The 14,215-nt window shown below is 38.2% G+C and overlaps 1 protein-coding gene across 1 annotated transcript in view; it reads right to left on the bottom strand.

Annotated features, from left to right (window-relative positions):
- Window positions 1–14,215, bottom strand: part of GAPT (GRB2 binding adaptor protein, transmembrane) — a 49,681-nt gene that overhangs the window by 34,365 nt on the left and 1,101 nt on the right. The gene's annotated exons all lie outside the window — the stretch shown is intronic.

Here is a 14,215-nt window from a genome sequence, read left to right as displayed (position 1 = left end):
CTCTTTCCAGTCCCCACTGAAAATTAGAAGCTTTTCTGGCCACTCGATAAATGAGCTGGAGTAGCACACTGTTCTGGTTTGCTAATGCTGCCATTTTGCAAAACATCAGAAATGGATTGGCTTTTTTAAAGGCGGTTTATTTGGATACAAAGTTACAGTCTTAAGCCCATAAAGTGTCCAAAGTAAGGTATCAACAATAGGGTACCTTCACTGGAGAAAGGCCATTGGCATCTAGAAAACCTCTGTTAGCTGGGAAGGCACATGAATGGCATCTGCTTGCTCCCAGGTTGCATTTCAAAATGGCATTCTCCAAAATGTCAGCATCAGCTTTCAATGGCTGTCTTCAAAATTTCTCTCTTAGCTGCAGCTCTGTCTGAGCTTATAGGGCCCCAGTAAACTAATCAAGACCCAAGCTGAATGGGTGGGGCCATAACTCCATGGAAATAATCTAATTAGAGGTATTCCCCACAGTTGGGTGGGTTACATCTCCATGGAAACAACCTAATCCAAAGACTTCAACCTAATCAACACTAATACATCTGCCCTTACAAGATTACACCAGGAAGAACCTAAGATGGCAGCTAGGTGAGACAGGGCAAAAAAAAACCTCCATGAAAAATACTAGATAAAAACCAGAAAGTGACCCAAAACACCACTTCCAAAGATGCACCAGCCAGACAAGGTCTGCTAAATCCACAGGGAACATGCATTTGGTGAAACCAGGAGCCTGCATTCTGAAACGAGTGAGTGAGCTGGCTGAAAGTCCCGCGGCTGCACTGCGGTGTGGGGAAACAGTGGGCTGGCATTTGGAGATGGACTAGTTCTTTAAAAACAAACAAAGCCCAGGAGTGGCTGTAGATATGACCGGGAGAGCAGCACAGTGAAACATGGTGGGAGCGGGCTGGGCTAACACCTTGGTGTCTGGCATGGAGGATACCCCTTTCCACACCTGCTGCTGATTGTCTTGAGACCAGAGGAGCAGAGGGGAGCCAAAAGGAGAAAAAAAACACATTCCTTGCAGCCATCTCCCCAGCAGGCGGGAGATGCTCCTGCCCGGGGCCAGACCCACATCCCAGAGCCACGCCAAGACACCCAGTGTGATGGGGAATCTTTCCCACAGCACTACAAACAAGCCACAATATTGGCTGTGGACAGTGGCCTTTAATACACCCACAGCTGAGTGTCTCGGAGCTGGGAGGGCGGAGCTGTATGAAAAGCGGGAAGTTAATACATCCCATTCAAACACCTTTGAAGCGGGCTGGGAGTGCCCCTGCATGGCCCAGTGACCCGGGCTTCCCTGGTGGGCCAGCATGCACTAGTGACATGGTGCAGCCCTCCCTCAGCAGAGGTCCTGGAAGAACACAGCTGGGAAGGGGGAACCACTCAGAAATCCCAGGGACCCTACGCAAAAACCAAGGACTTGTGGGTCAGCAGCAGAAAAACAATCGGTGGAAAGACTGAAATGAAGGCTTAGGCTCCTGCAATGGCCTTAAATCTCTGGAAACACCTGGGAGATTTGATTATTAAAGCTTCCCTGCCTGCCTAACCACCGAGACACATGCCCCACATTCAGGGCGGACAGCACCAGCAACACACGCAAACTTGGTGCACCAATTGGACCCCACAAGAATCAGATCCCCACACACCACAAAGACAAAGTGGGGAGAACTGACTTGAGGGGAATAGGTGACTCATGGACGCCATCTGCTGGTTAGTTAGAGAAAATGTACACCACCAAGCTGCAGTTCTGTCAAATTAGGGATCAAGTAAAGCAAACGCCAAGAGGCCAAAAACAACAGAAAATATGAAAGCATATGACAAAACCAGACAATATGGAGAACCCAAACCAAAACACCCAAATCAAAAGATCAGAAGACACATAGTACTTGGCACAATTAATCAAAGAATTATAGACAAGCAACAAGAGCATGGCCCAGGATATAAAGGACATGAAGAAGAGCATGGCACAGGATATAAAAGACATAAAGAAGACCCTAGAAGAGCATAAAGAAGAAATTGCAAGAGTAAATAAAAAAATAGAAGATCTTATGGAAATAAAAGAAACTGTTGGCCAAAGTAAAAAGACTCCAGATACTCATAGTACAAGATTAGAGGAAGCTGAACAACAACTCAGCCTCCTCAAGGACCACAAAACAGAAAATGAAAGAACAAAAGAAAGAATGGGGAAAAAAATAAAAAAAATCAAAATGGATCTCAGGGATACGATAGATAAAATAAAACATCCAAATTTAAGACTCATTGGTGTCCCAGAAGGGGAAGAGAAGGGTAAAGGTCTAGAAAGAGTATTCAAAGAAATTGTTAGGGAAAACTTCCCATACCTTCTACACAACATAAATACACAAAGCATAAATGCCCAGTGAACTCCAAATAGAATAAATCCAAATAAACCCACTCCAAGACATATTCTGATCAGACTGTCAAATACTGAAGAAAAAGAGCAAGTTCTGAAAGCAGCAAGAGAAAAGCAATTCACCACATACAAAGGAAACAACATGAGACTAAGTAGTGACTACTTAGCAGCCACCATGGAGGCGAGAAGGCAGTGGCATGACATTTTAAAACTCTGAGAGAGAAAAATTTCCAACCAAGAATACTTTATCCAGCAAAACTCTCCTTCAAATTTGAGGGAGAGCTTAAATTTTTCAGAGACAAACAAATGCTGAGAGATTTTGCTAATAAAAGACCTGCCCTATTTCAGACACTAAAGGGAGCCCTACTGACAGAGAAAAAAGCTGAGGGACTTCACCACCAGTAGATCAGTCCTATAAGAAATGTTAAAGGGAGTTGAGAAGGCTGAAAGGAAGGGACACTAAACAATTGACTGAAACTACATGAAGAAATAAAGGGTACCACTAAAGATCACATGGTAAATATAAATATCAATACTACTGTATTTTTGATTTTAACTCCATTATTTACTTCCTACAGGATCTAAAATACATAAACTGTAATGATAAATCAGTGGTTTTGGACTCAATGTAAAATAATTTTTGACAAGAACTACATAAAAGTGGGGGAATGAGGGAGTATATAGGAACATAGTTTATGTGTCATATTGAAGTTAAGTTGGTATCAAAGAAAAACAAGATTGTTATAGATTTAAGATGTTAAATTTAAGCCCCATGGTAAACACAAAGAAAGTATCAGAGAATATGACCATAGAGATGAAAAGTAGATTAGGGGTTCTGAGAAATGGGGGAAGAGGCAATGGGGAGTTAAGAAATGAGTGTAGGGTTTCTGTTTGGGGTGAAGGGAAACTTCTAGAAATGGATGGTGGGAAGGTGATATACCATTGCAACATTCTAAATGTGATTAATCCCACTAATGGAATGCTAGGGAGGGGGGTGGAATGGGAAGATTTAGGCTGTATATATGTTTCTACAACTGGAAAAAAAAAAAGACATATAAATAGATGACAATTAAATGCCAAGGATGATCCTGAATGGGATCTGAGGATGGAGGAGAGGAGGCTCAAAGGGACATAGATGGGACGTAAGGGAAAAAAAAAAAGAAAAAAAAAGAAAAAAAAGGAAATATAGAATGTAAGCTTTGTATCAAGGTTAAATTTCTTGAAATTCTTAGCTGCATTTAACGGGATTGCATAAAAGAATGTTCTTGTTCATGGGAAATGTATATGTGAATTATATTGTTTTTTCAAGGATGTGTGCAGCTTGCTCTCATGTTTTCAGAAGACAGAGCAATAGATGATGGATGATAGGGAGGGAGAGAGGGAGGGAGGGAGGGAATGAAAGAAAGAAATGGTGGTGTGACAGGATGTTAAATGTGGTGGATCGGGGTATCAGGGGAGGGGGGTCGGGGTATGTATGGGTTATGTATGGGGTTTGTACTGCTATGTATGGGGTTTGTACTGCTTTTGCAACTGTTCCTGTAAGTCTGAATTTATCTCAAAATAAAATTTCTTATATATATATAAAAAGATTACATCAAAGATCATGGTGTTTTGAGGGACATAATTGTTCTAGTTTGCTAATGCTGCCAGAATGCAAAACACCAGAGATGGATTGGCTTTTATAAAAGGGGGTTTATTTGGTTACACAATTACAGTCTTAAGGCCATAGAGTGTCCAAGGTAACACATCAGCAATCAGATACCTTCACTGGAGGATGGCCAATGGTGTCTGGAAAACCTCTGTTAGCTGGGAAGGCACAAGGCTGGCATCTGCTCCAAAGTTTTGGTTTCAAAATGGCTTTCTCCCAGGACGTTCCTCTCTAGGCTGCAGTTCCTCAAAAATTTCACTCCTAGTTGCACTTGGGATATTTGTCCTCTCTCAGCTTTTCCAGAGCAAGAGTCTGCTTTCAACAGCTGTCTTCAAACTGTCTCTCATCTGCAGCTACTCTCTCAGCTTCTGTGCATTCTTCAAAGTGTCCCTCTTGGCTGTAGCTCCTCTTTGAAATGTCACTCTCAACTGCACTGATTTCCTTCTGTTATGTCAGCTCATTTATATGGCTCCACTGATTAACTTAGACCCACCCCAAATGGGCAGAACAACACCTCCAGGGAAATTATCCAATCAGAGTCATCACCCACAGCTGGGTCTTGATTAGTTTACTGGGGCCCTATAAGCTCAGACAGAGCTGCAGCTAAGAGAGAAATTTTGAAGACAGCCATTGAAAGCTGATGCTGACATTTTGGAGAATGCCATTTTGAAATGCAACCTGGGAGCAAGCAGATGCCATTCATGTGCCTTCCCAGCTAACAGAGGTTTTCTAGATGCCAATGGCCTTTCTCCAGTGAAGGTACCCTATTGTTGATACCTTACTTTGGACACTTTATGGGCTTAAGACTGTAACTTTGTAACCAAATAAACCCTGCCTTCCACATCTCTGGGGAAATGTATTGTCTTTAAGTCTCCACCACCTTTGTCCAGGATGGGTTGGAACAATGGCTGCCCTTAGAGCCAGGCCCCTAGCAATCCAAAACAGCTAATGGAAAACAGTGATCAATGATTGGACTGTGCTCCTCCTCCCAGATCTTGGGGAACTGTATTTTTATGTCCCTCTCTGGCATCAACAAGCTACACCAGGGGCTGGACACCACAGTTGCCTGCTGCAACAGTGGGGAATGGGCAATGGTAACCACCTTGCAGAGAGAGCAATTTATTGATATTTACCATAATTTACCAACCTTTTCCTCCCACTCTTCCCTGGAATACAGTGTGCTATTGGACTCCAGAGTTTTGAAATAGTTGATTCAGATAGTTGCTACCTGTTTAATGGTTGTTCTAGTGGAGGGACTGACTCCCAGAGATTCTTATGCTGCCATCTGGTCCTTGTATAAGTAAAATCTTTCTTTCATTAAATATTCTACTACTGATTTCAGTATATTAATTTCAATACTTTGCTGAATTCTACTCCTTACAGTAATTCTTTTTCAGTACATTCTCTAAGGTTTTTCAGTTATACAGTCACATTTTCTGTAAATAGTGATAGTTTTATCTCCTTTCTATTCTAGTACTTATAATTTCTTTCTCTTCTTTAATAGCAATGAATGTCCAATATTTCCAATAGAGCGCTAATAGTGATGAAGGTGAGCATCCTTGCTGTTCCTAACTTCAATGTGAGGACTTCTAATATTTCTCCTCCAGACATGATGCTATCTTTTGTGTTAAGATAGCTGCAAATATCATTTTAAGGAAGTGCCTAGTGATTCTTAATTTATCAAGTGGTTGTATTATGAATAGATGGTGAAGTTGTCAAATGCCTTTTTCAACATTTATGAACATGATTGTTTGATTTTCTCCTTAGGTCTATCAACATAATTCATTAATATTGCGTTATGTTTACAGATCAGTAATCTGAATTTTTAATGTTGAGGCATCTTTGCATTCCTGGAAAACTGCCAGAATCTAGAATCTAGTTGTTCATGATGTAATATTCTGTTAATATGCTGCTGGGTTTTGTTTGCTAATGTTCTATTTAAAAATTTTCATAAATATTCACAAGTAAATATTTTTGGTCTTCTTTGTGTAATCTTTGTCAGATCTTATGTCAATGTTTTTCTTGCTTCATAAAAATAAATTGAAGATTTTCTCTTTATGATATTCTATGGACAGCTTAAATAACATTGGAATTATTTTAGCTTTAACAGTTTCACAGAATTGTCCTGTGAAACTATCTGGACAGGGAGACTTTTTAAGTTGCAGTTCTTACACAGTTTTCTTTACTTCTTCTGTAGAAATTGGTCTGTTTAGGTCTTTTTAAAGTTTTTTAATTAAGATTTATTCACATACCATACAATCATACAAAACATATAATCCACTGATCACATTACCATCATATAGTTGTTCATTCATCACCCCAATCTATTTTTTTTAACATTTTTCTTGCACCAGAAAAAGTGACAGCAAGAATAAAAAAAACAAGAGTAAAAACATAAAAACAGAACACCCAAATTGTCCCCCTGCTCCCCATTCTTTCTTTAGGTTTTTTTTGTTTTGTTTTGTTTTGTTTTGTTTTGCCCCCATTTTCCTACTCATCCATCCATACACTGGACAAAGGGGACTGTGATCCACATGGCTTTCCCAATCACATTGTCACCCCTCATAAGCTACATTGTTATACAATTGTCTTCAAGATTCAAGGGTTCTGGATTGCAGTTTGATAGTTTCAGGTATTTACTGCTAGCTCTTCCAATTCATCAAAAACTGAAAAAGGTTATCTATATTGTGCATAAAAGTGCCCACCAGAGTGACCTTTCTGCTCCTTTTGGAATCTCTCAGCCACTGAAACTTATTTCATTTCACATCCCCCTTTTGGTCAAGAAGATGTTCTCTATCCCATGATGCTGGGTCTAGATTCCTCCCTGGGAGTCATATTCCATGTTGCCAGGGAGATTTACACCCCTGGGTGTCAGATCCCACATAGGGGTGGTCGGTTTAGGTTTGTAAATATCTTCTAAGGTCAGAATTGATAAATTATGTTCTCTTGAAAATTGTCCATTTCATCTTACACTTAAAGAATTTATATAGGATACAATAGTTTCCAAGTTCTTAAGTTCGTTCTGTGGTTATCTGTTTATACTGTCTGTCTCTACTCTCTCTCTTTTTTTGGAGGGGGAGTGGAGTCTGAGCTAGCTACCAGTTTATCTGTTTTATTATTTTTTTAAATAAACAGGTATTTTTTATTCATTTATTGATATAAGTATTTAAGGCTATGAATTTACTTTTGAGCATTTCTTCAGCTGAAGGGTTCTCAACCTCAGTGCTATTGACATTTTGGGCTGAGTAATTCTTTGTTGTGGGGGGAGGAGCTTTCCTGTGCATCTAGGATGTTTAGGAGCCTCCCTGGCCTCTACTCACTAGATAACAATAACAAATATCCTACCCTAACACAGTTGTGAAAACCAAAAATCTCTCTGGACATTGCCAAACATCCCATGGAAACAAATTTGGCCTCATCCTTGTCAAGATTCACAGTTCTAGTTTTATACCAAGGTCCTGGTAGTGTTTTATCATTGTTTTCTACATATCCTGAAGTTTAGGTTTAGGTTTGCATTTTTCATTTGACCCAACTGTTCAAGATAAATTTTTAAATGCAAATTCTGAACAACTGTTGTCATTTTTGGCAGGCCCTACAAATATTTTGCAGTATCTCTCTTTAGGTTTACTAAAAAAGGAGTCTGTGGCTTTATTATCCAGTATCCTTTCTTAGAGTTTTCTGGATTTGAAGGGGAAAATGCAAATTGCATTGCCATGTTGTTAAGTAATTTCCTCATAGGAAGTTCCTCATAGTTAACATTTACTAAACACTGTATACTCCAAGCACTTCCAAAAGCATTTTATATGGACTATCTCATTTAATCTCACAACAACCATATTGGCAGGTTTTATTAGCTCCATTTTATAGATGGGGAAAGACAGGTTCAAAACAACTTTCCTAAGATTATACAACTAATAAGTGTAGCATTGTGCCGGTTTGAATGTGTTGTGTCCCCCAAATGCCATTATCTTTGTAGTTTTGTGGGGCAGAAGTTTTGATGCTGGTTAGATTTGCTTGGAATGTGCCCCACCCAGCTGTGAGTGATGATTTTGATGAGATGTTCCCATGGAGGGATGGCCCCGCCCATTCAGGGTGGGCCTTGATTGGTGGAGCTATATAAATGAGCTGACTTGGGGGGAGGGAACTGAGTGCAGCTGGGAGTGATGTTTTGAAGAGGAGCAAGCTTGCTAGAGAGGAACGTCCTGGGAGAAAGCCGTTTTGAAGCCGGAGCTTTGGAGCAGACGCCAGCTGCTTTCCTAGCTAACAGAGGTTTTCCGGAGGCCATTGGCCATCCTCCGGTGAGGGTACCCGATTGCTGAGATGTTACTTTGGATGCTTTGTGGCCTTAAGACTGTAACTGTGTAGTGAAATAAACCCCCGTTTTATAAAAGCTTATCCATCTCTGGTGTTTTGCATTCTGCAGCATTAGCAAACTAGGACAAGCATAGATCATAGTTTTTAAAAAAGCCTTTAGTTAATGAAAACATCTCAATTTCCAACAGGTAGAATATGTAAGGTCAGCCTTTGATGGAAATGGCAAGCACAAAGTGCTATGCTAACTGTTCCAGAGTGGATTGTCCACGAAGCATTTCAGTAAATTCAAGTTAGAACTTTCCCTGCCTCCTAATGGAAGAGGTTTTACTGGGAGGAAAACAAAAAGTCACCGAGGGAAGGATATTTGAAACTAAGAACAGTGTTACATGTATATATGCATTCCTTCTTTTCTGAAGACACTGGAACTTTCTTCCCAGGGAAGAAGTCTCTGGGGTTACAGCAGTCCCTAAAAAGGGGGCATTAAGTGTATCTCACTAGTTAACCAATGGAGTGCATTTTGTTACTTGTGATAAATACCTTTTGTTTATGAAGATTTAGTTTAATAAATACTCAACATTTCAAAGTTTAATAACTTTAGTTGTTTGTTAAGAGCAGTGTTTTTGAATAGTTCCAATACTTTTTGCTTGTGTCTTTGTGTTATATTGAAGACTTTTGTCAGAAGCCAAAATTAAATCTAACCATATATATATTTTTTTCTGTTTTTTTAATTTCCCATCTGACATATACATAGATGTGCCGGTTTGAATGTATTATGTCCCCCAGAAAAGGCCATACTCTTTGAGGCAATCTTGTGGGGCAGACATATTAGTGGGGATTAAGTTGGAACGTTTGGATTAGGTTGTTTGCATAGAAATGTGCCCCACTCAATTGTAGGTGATAACTCTGATGAGATATTTCCATGGAGGCATGGCCCCACCCATTCAGGGTGGGCCTTAATCAGTGGAGCCATACAAATGAGCTCACGGGCAGAGGGAACTCAGTGCAGCTGTGAGTGATATTTTGAAGAGGAGCTACAGCCAAGAGAGACACTTTGAAGAAAGCACAGGAGCTGCAGATGAGAGAGTTTGAAGACAGCTGTTGAAAGCAGACTCTTGCTCCGGAGAAGCTAAGAGAGGACAAATACCTCAACTGCAACTAAGAGTGACATTTTTGAGGAACCACAGCCTAGAGAGGAATGTCCTGGGAGAAAGCCATTTTGAAACCAGTACTTTGGAGCAGATGCCAGCCACATAACTTCCCAGCTAACAGAGGTTTTCCAGATGCCATTGGCCATCCTCCAGTGAAGGTACCTGATTGCTGATGTGTTACCTTGGACACCTTATGGCCTTAAGACTCCAACTGTGTAACCAAATAAACCCCTTTATAAAAGCCAATCCTTTCTCGTGTTTTGCATTCCAGCAGTATTAGCAAACTAGAACAATAGATTTCCGAATAAAACAAGATTTCAAGGGTAATGGACAATTATTGACCAGTCTTTTCAAATATTATTAAAAATAGTAAGACAGGACCTCAGAAAATATCAGTATTAAAATAGAAATGTCAAGAGAGTTATTTTAAATAAAATGTTTTAAACATGTTGATATTGATCCATGCATAAATTCCAACTGAATGGGATTTCATTGCGAAGTTTGGGAGTAACACTCTGCAGAATCTAGACTCAAATGGACTAAACGGTGTAAGGGAAAATTTTCTCATTTATTATTTTTTTCAAACATACATTTGAAGAAATGGTCCTAAGTGAGGTAGAAATTCAGAAATACTGTGTAGAGAATAAGCAAAGTACAAGAATTCAAAAGGAGAAAAGAGGAAGATATTCTTTAAAAAAAGTTTAAAAAAAATTTTTAAAAAGGTCAGTGACACAGAAAATCTTATGGAAAGCTTTCATGTCCAAGTATGAGGAAAAACTAAGATGCCTTCAGCTTGTTTTTGTTATGTTCATCTAATTATGTTTAATTATAAAATTTTAAATAAGTTGATTTTAAAAAGTAAAATAATCGTGTCTTCTAAGATAGATGCAAAAGTGAGATTTTTTTACGTTGATGCCGCACAAGGCAATGACATGGTGGAGAGAACTTAAGGAATATATATAGCTGCTTTTTAAACAACCTTAAAAACGTTATAGCTTTGACTGTCATTATCATTTTCCACCAGCAGGGGAAGCCATATGTCCACTGCAATAAATTAGCTGACATCTGTGCAACAGTGAAAGGGAGGATAAGTTATTCTCAATAATTGTTATTACTATATAAGAGATAAAGTAATCTCCAAAATAGTCCATAAAATAGAGAGATGGATGAATGGATTGGTGGATGGATGGATGGACGGATGGATGGATGGATGGAAACATAGAAATAGATGAATGGATAAAAGGAATAAGAAAGTCAATTCGAGTCACACATGTTGATCAGTATATAATATAAACCTTTATCAAAGATTATTGGCAGGATTTGCCACAGCATTTTATTCTTTTTTACAAAATGCCAGCATGTCAACATAAACATAACTAAAAGATATTTAATATTTAAATTTAAAACCTAAAATTAACCTTTTAGTTTATATTCATTCAGCTGCTTTTCAAACATTAGGCATTAAATTTAAATATCCAACAAATTAAAAATATTGTGATGAATATAAAATGAGATTTGGGCTTTTCTAACCTTCCAGAGTGAAGCGTTAGATGCCTAGGACATTTCAACTCAGATTTAATATGCCCAACCTAGTCCCTTTACCCTCTCAGCAACACAGTTGAATATCAAAATGTTTTTCTCATTGTTTCACTCTCTGTCATTTAGTTAACTGAAGCGATTGTTTTTTTTTAACCTGGATTTAAGGTACATATAATTAACCATACTCATTGGCTCATTACAAAGTTATCATTGGTCTCTGTACGCATGCATGCCCAGTTTGAATGTCTGTTTATTAAATTATAACATTCATGAATCCACAATCCAACCCTAGAATTTAATCAACAAAAACTTACACTGACCGTATGTTCTTGCCCTATCCTTTACCCTTGCCTCACTTAGACAAGGTGGTCCAGTTTGCTAATGCTGCTGTTATGCAAAATACTAGAAATGGATTGGCTTTCCTAAGGGGGATTTATTTAGGTACAAATTTACAGTCCAAAGGCCATAAAAGTGTCCAAACTAAGGCTCAACAAGAGTTGAAGAATGGTCAATGGCATCTGGAACACCTCTGTAAGCTGGGAAGGCATGTGGCTAGTGTCTGTTCCTTTGCTATCTGGTTACGTTTCAAAATGGCATTCTCCAAAATGTCTCTGGTTTTCTCTTAGCTTAGCATCTCCAAACATCCTTCTGTCTCCAAGTATCTCTAAACATCAGCAAGCATCTCTGTCAGCTCCCAAGCATCTCTCTAAAAGTCTCTCTCAGCTGCTCTGAGCATCTTTTGTTTGTGAGTTCTTTTATAGGACTACAGTGATTTAAATAAGATCCACCCTGAATGAGCAGGATCCATATCTCCATGGAAATAATTTAATCAAAGGTCTGGCCCACAGTTGATTGAGTCACATCTCCATGGAAGCACTCAATCAAAATATTAATGTCTGACCTCACAAGTTTGCATTAAAGAATATGGTTTTTGGGGGACATAATATATCCAAACCACTATCCTAAATTTTGTATTTAGCATTCCTTTATATTTTAAAATAGTATTTTCAATCACATACATATATATGCATGCCTAAACAAAACAATGAGATTAAGGTTTTTAAATTTTATAAAAAGATTAATCTTCAATCTGCCTTTTTTTTTTAAAACAGCATTAGTAACAATCATACATATAGATGTGGGTATCTGTAAATCACTGATTTTCACAATTGCATTATATCCCATTTTGTGTATATGGCATAATTTCTTTATCTCTTCTTCTATTGACAGGCTTTTAGGCTGTTTCCAGGTTTTTTTGCTACTACATAAAGTGCTATGATTATGCTTATATATCATTCCTGGTACCATGTGCAAGCACTTATCTTGCTGGGTTGTAGGGTATAAGAAAGATCAATTTACTGTCCCAGCAGAATTGTACAAAGTTTTGGTCTACATCTTCTCCAGCACTTGATATTTTCAGGCTTCTTAATTTTAATCAATTAGTTTAAATGGTCTTGATTTCCATTTCCCTGATTATTAAACATGTTGAGACTCTCATCCTATTCTTATTAGCTATAAGTAATTCTTCTACTGTGAAATGTTTGTCCTTGTCTTTTGCTCATTTTTCTTTTGGGTTTTTTTTTTTTTCTTAACAATTTGTAGGAGCTCTTTATATATTCTTTTACTACTTCTTTGTTGGTTATGTGTATGTAAATCTTTCTCCCAGTTTTGTCTTTTTACTTGAGGTGTCCTTTGACAAACTTACTCCAATTTATCAATCTTTTATTGTGGAATTAGTGGAATCTTTCCCTACCCTATACACAGAAAGTTAAGTCCTTACTCCATCTGCAGTTGATTTTTTGTATATGGTGTGAGACAGCAATTTCATTTTTTCCATATAGAAAAATTATTCTTTTCTAGCTCCATTTATGGCATGGTCCCTCCTTTACTCACCAACCTATCAAGCCACCTCTGTCATATATCAAAATTCTATACACAAATTCTTTTTCTAGGCTCTCTATTCTATCCCACTGGCCATTTTGTCTACCTCTGTGAGAGTACCAACATTCTTAATTGCTACTTCTTCATTGTAAATGCTGATAGCTGATAGAGAAAGCCTTTCCCCCATTTATTCTTTTTTAAAGTGACTTTGCTATTCTTGGTTTTTTACATGTCCATACACATTTACAAATGGCTTCTCAAATTTTACTAAAAATCCTATTGGGAGTTTAACTGTAGTTGCATTAAATCTATAGATTTACAGAGAAATAGTCTATAATTAAAGATTCATCCTCAATGGAAAGTACATTTATTTTGTTTCGTGTTCTATGGGCCATCTTTTGGTCCTGTCCACACGATGGCACTACAAACTGAAAAAATCAGATTCATGATTGTTTTTTACAGTTGGAAAGGAGACACCATAACACATATACAGTCTTGATATTTTAAGTGCTTGCATATTTTGGAGGATAAAACTGAATTTCCTATGGAATGTTTAATAGTCTGTCAAATACTGAGGTACACTTGGTACAAATATATACAATACTATATGATAATGAGATATAATTGAAATAATGAAAAAATTCATGACAAACTATGCTTTACAGGTCTTTTACACAGAGGACTATAAATATATGAATATATGTGTGCTATGTGTGTGTGTGTGTGTGTAGAGAGAGCGAGAGAGAAAGAGAAAGAGAGAGAGAAAGTAAGTTCATTATCAACTAATAAAATAAGGGCATGGTGTAAAAACTAGCTCTGGAAATTAAGATAATGCTCCAAACTGGCAAGCCAACTAACTACAGGCAAGCAAATTGGGTTTGCATAAATCTGGGAACCAAAGGTCATCCCTAGGTTTATGAATAAAGATGAGGGTTATGTAATTCTTCATTTCCACCACCCAGACCCACCCCTTATTCTAAGCCCTGATAATCTTGGAGGTAGAGTCTACTGCCAATTATGAGAAACATGCCTGGACTTGCCCTGAACTGATTAAAGAAGAATGAAAAACGGAGAGGGGGGGTGAGGGGGAGGGACGGACTACTCTCTAATGCCAGACAAGCCTCTGCTGGACCTTATGAGAAAGAATGTCTTTGCAAATGTTCATTTAATTGATACCATACACACCTGATCACAGACTGGAGCAAACCTAACTTCTAAATCTCTTCCAGTGGTTTATTAATATGGTATTCTAAATGACTCGGGAACTCAGTGTCCTCAAACTATCTGTTACCACATCTTGTTAACATAAACACA

This window comes from Choloepus didactylus, chromosome 11 (assembly GCF_015220235.1).
Source record: "Choloepus didactylus isolate mChoDid1 chromosome 11, mChoDid1.pri, whole genome shotgun sequence".
Lineage (NCBI taxonomy): Eukaryota > Metazoa > Chordata > Mammalia > Pilosa > Megalonychidae > Choloepus > Choloepus didactylus.
Note: the sequence above shows the minus strand (reverse complement) of the source record. Positions and strands in the feature narration are given on the sequence as shown.